The 4,504-nt window shown below is 58.5% G+C and overlaps 1 long non-coding RNA gene across 1 annotated transcript; it reads left to right on the top strand.

Moving 5' to 3' along the window:
• The first annotated feature begins 2,757 nt into the window (after positions 1-2,757).
• Positions 2,758-4,152, top strand: LOC117871506. The gene is made up of 3 exons (XR_004644259.1): positions 2,758-2,818; positions 3,232-3,375; positions 3,934-4,152. It is a non-coding gene; the product is annotated as an uncharacterized LOC117871506 (long non-coding RNA).
• Positions 4,153-4,504: the final 352 nt, after the last annotated feature.

Below are 4,504 nucleotides of genomic sequence, written 5' to 3'. Positions count from 1 at the left end.
CGGCCTTTGAGACAAGGGGCTAGACTTTGGGGGTTTTGGTTGGCCACTGAGGCATGTGCAAGGACTGTTGCTAACCTGCTTCCCCCCTCCCCGCTGGAAGAAGATGAGGATGGATTAGGGGGCACTGCTGGAGGGAAGTTGCCTGAAGAAGGACACTGTCAAGCAGACTAGGCAGATTGTGCCACAAGGAGAGACCAAAAGGGTGGAGAAAAGAGACTTCTATTGGAGGGCCTGGGTGGCTCGGCTTGCCGAACAGCAGAGGGAGTTGTTCTGGCTGCTGTGGAGGTCGGCCCCAGACCAAACAAGAGATCTGGCACCGAGGGCGAGAGGCCAGGAACGCTGAACTGCTTCGCCTGTAGGCGACAGGGACACTAAAGGAGGGAGTGTCCCTCCTTGGAGAGGGCAGGGAGGCCCCACCCAGAAAAGGCACCCCCTGTGAGAGTAACAGGGGGGCCCCCAGCTTGTTGGGTCTGTGGGGAGCCAGGGCAGCTGAAGAGAGAGTGCCCCTACAGGACTCCCAAGGCCCGGGCCAGCCCAGAAGGAAAGGCTAGGGCCCAAACAAGCAGGAGTAGGGATGTGGCAGGGGGAAGACCAAGAAAGTGCTTCCACTGCAACCAATGGGGACATCTAAAGAGGCACTGTCCCCTGAGGCAGAAAGGGGGAGTGTCTGAGACAAGGGCTCGGTCAGAGACTCGCCACAGAAAAGAGGTGGTGAAGACGAAGGCCCCTAGAGAGAAAGGGGCTGGGGCAGAGAGGCCCCACTGAAATGAGGGAACCCACATAGGAGCCAGGAGGGCCCATGTGGGAACCCAAACAGAAGTAGGAACCCACGTAGGACCAGGGCGTTCAACAGTGGGAACCCAGACCCTACAGCTGGGAAGCAGCTGGTTCCAGACTTTGGAGGGCCTGCGAGAGGAAAGGGATGCCCTGCAGGCCCCACTACGAAGGAAGCTGGGGTGATAGGGACCCCTTTCCTCCCCTCCCCCATGAGCATTTTTTAAGGGGGAGGGTTTGTGGTGAGACGGCTGCCCCACCCCCATGTGAGAGGGAACTAGAGTTGGCCAGAATGGCTGTGCAAGCCGTCAGCCAATCAGGGAAGGGACTACTGAGAGCCAATCAGGGCTGAGATTAGAGCCAGCCAATCAGGGCTAGGCTAGGCCCTATATAATGACTGCCCAGGAGAGCAGCAGGTAGTCTGTCCCAGAATTTCGTGGGGGAAGGTCTGTCTCCAGAGCAGGAGACCAGCATCTCGGGCTGGGCAGTACTGCATCTGGCCATCCGATGGCCGAGACAAATTGTAACCGGGCCTTGAGACAAGGGGCTAGACTTCGGGGGTTGCGGTTGGCCACCGAGGCAGGTGCAAGGACTGTTGCTAACCCCCGCCCCTGGAATGGGGTGAGGATGGACTAGTGGGCCCTGCTGGAGGGGCAGTGGCCTGCAGGGCAGTGTCAAGCGGTGAGCAACGCGGCTCCAGATGCCAACGGAGGACAAGAGACGGATGGGACGCTGCCAGCAGAGGGCGTTCCCCATGGACTGAGCTAATTCCCAGAGCGACCAGCGGGAGGCGCCATGCTGGTGAGTCCCAACCCTGACAAAACTGCCCAGCCCTATTGTGGGCCCACTGCTACCCTGCAGACTCTGGTCAGGACCAGACTGGGCCAGCTGGAGTGGCCTCCCTTTGACTGGGAGAGCGAGAAGGGGAAATGGAGCCCCCTGGCACTCACAGAAACTCTCTCCCCTCTCTGTGGAACAGGGTTCTTCCCTCTGCCCCCCAAATTCCTTCATATGGGGCAGGACCTCTTTCCCTTGCACCCACTCCCCTTTCCTTGGTCTACCCCCACTCCCATTCCCGCTGCGCCCAGGCAGAGCTCTCCCTGCCCCATATGGTGCAGAAAAGCCCTTGTGTCAGGGCTACAGCCCCACTGGGGCTCGGAAAGCTCCACTTTTGAGGAGGTGAGGGTGGGACAGAGGCTCAGGGCTAGCTTCACCTTCTGCCCTTTATTCTCCCCTTGGCCCTTCTATGAGGTCTCTGGGTGTGACAGGAATAGGAGCCTCCTTCCAGCTGTCTTCCAGGCCCTGGGATCTGGCACAGCCTCCCAGACGGGCACTTCCTGTAGCTGAGCCACGTCAGGGAGCAGTGGGGACAGGTCACTTCGTCCCAGCAATGCCGGCTCTCAAAGAGGCTGAGATGGAAGATCCCAGTCCCTCATGGAGGTAAGAGCCATTTACTGCTTGGGGCGTGTGGGTCTCTTGGGGGAGAAATGGCATCCCCGATGCATAGCCTGTCTGGGAGCTTTCCCTGTCCCTGGATCCCAGCCCTGGTACAGAGCCCTATTTCTCATCATGATATCTTCATTTTATTCTCAGAGGCGGTGTCCAGGATCCTGGAGACTGTTTCCTGCTGCAGGAGGTTTGAGCGGGGAGAGATCACTGATTGTCACGACCCAGGGGTCTCCAACCCGGGTCTGCAGGGTTCATGGGAGCAGCCACACTCCAACCCTCCACCTGGAAGCCTGCTGAAAATTGCTTACCTCGGACCCATGAAGTTCAGCCCCAGTTTGAGGCTCCACTCCTGAGGTCCTATTGGAGGAGTCCCACAAAGCTCACTGGCCCCCTGGCCCTGCGTAAGACAGCAGTAGGAACACGAAGCTGACTGAACACCAGGCCTGCTCCCGGTTCTGGACCGTGCACTACCTGGTTCTGCTGCCGCTCCCCTGGCTTGATTTCCTGGCATCTAAGTTGTGGTGGTGATAGCAAATTTGTCTTTTGCTGCTCATCTTCCAGTATCCTGATCTGGCTGACTCTCCACTCCTGTCATGTGAGTGTGGACTCTGGCTCTGACCAGTAGGTCTGGCTGCCCTTGACCCAGCCGTGACATTGACTTTGGTACAATTTCTCCAATCCCCCTTTCTGATCTCCAGCAAGATACACCAGTCCCTTGGCTCCCAAAGTCCCAGTTGCCCGCTATTCAAGGGCTGAGGGGTAGTGCTTGTATCGCCCCACCCCAGCTGCTTTTCCTAGGGGAATCTCCCTAGAGCAGAGGAGAAATCTGCTCTTTTCTTAGGATCAGTCCCACCCTGGCCTCAGCTCAGCTACTTTGTTTACTTTGTTTACCTGGGGTCAGGCACCACTGTTGAAGCCCTTAGCATGGGGGTGGAGCTGGGAGCAGAGGCTGATGCTCCAGCAGTTTCCACCAAAGAACACCCCCCTGTCTTTCTATGGTCTGGCTAGGGCTCCCCATCCATCCTGGAGCTGAACACCAGATGGGAGCTGATGGATTGTCCTTGGTGGGCCATGTTCTTATGTGTGATGAGAGGGCCAGGAGCAGATGCACCACGCCTGGCCAGGACCGGGCTAAACAGCCTGTAATGCTAGGTGAGTCAAACCAGGGCCACAATACAGACACCCTGGGCATCCATGGGGACTGAATCTGGGCCCTTCACTACCAAGAGCACAACTCGTTCCAACTTGAGTCATGACGCTGGTCACCCCTGCCAGCCCCTCTGAGGTGGGTCAGTATTATTCCTGTTCGCTGGGGCATAGGGATAGAAAGCAACTGGCTGCAAGGTCACACACGATGTCCCTGACAGAGGCAGGAAGGAAGTGTGGGACTGATACCAGTCCAGCTCCAACCGCTAGACTCCACCCACTTCCAAAGTCCGAGAGCCCTGGACTTCCCAGGAGCCCTGACTCTGACACTAGGCCTTAAATGACAAGACCAACCTCCCTCCCACTCAGGAAGCCATAGAAGGGACCATCTGCTGAGCTCCCCTTGGCAATGTCGCTGTCAGAGACCATTGCTAGTGGGTGCCAAGTTCCTGAGCAGGGAAGTGCTTGAGAGCCTCCTAGAGACTCACAGGTGTTTGACTGTGACCCTCAGGGAGCCGTGGCAAGAGACTCTCTGGCTCTAACAAAGGGTTTCTGTTCTCCTAGACAGTCAGCCAGTGAGGCCAGTTTGCAGAATGTGGAAGAGCCCTTTGGCGAGGCATTGGAGGATTCACCATGAAGGTGGCAGCAGCGGCAGTGCCTGGGGTCCCTATGGGCCAAGCCTCAACTCCTGCCAATCCAGGCTAATTTCCCCCTGCTTTCAGCAGCGCTTGGCTTTAGCTGCTGGGCCTGTGAGCCTAGCCCAGGGGTCTCAAACTCAAATGACCACGAGGGCCAGCTGAGGACCAGTTCATTGGCCTGAGGGCCGCATCACTGACACCCCCCCCCCTTGCTGCCCCCAGTCCTGCCCCCAGAGGGGGCAGGAGGAGTGTGGCAGGGGCTCAGGGCAGGGAGAGGTGAGGTAGGGGGTTGAGGTGCAGTAGGGGGCACTGGGCAGGGGGTTGGGTTGTGAGGTGCAGTAGGGGTGTTGGGTGCAGCAGGGGGCTTAGGGTAGGAAGTTGGGGTGCAGGAAGGATGTGGGATGCGGCAGGAGGCTGAGGGCAGGGAGTTGGAGGGGTGTGGCAGAGGGTTGGGGTGCAGGCAGGGGGCTCAGGGCAGGGGATTGGGGTGCAGGATG

The sequence above is a fragment of the Trachemys scripta genome, chromosome 2, assembly GCF_013100865.1.
Source record: "Trachemys scripta elegans isolate TJP31775 chromosome 2, CAS_Tse_1.0, whole genome shotgun sequence".
Classification (NCBI taxonomy): Eukaryota; Metazoa; Chordata; order Testudines; family Emydidae; genus Trachemys; species Trachemys scripta.
Note: the sequence above shows the minus strand (reverse complement) of the source record. Positions and strands in the feature narration are given on the sequence as shown.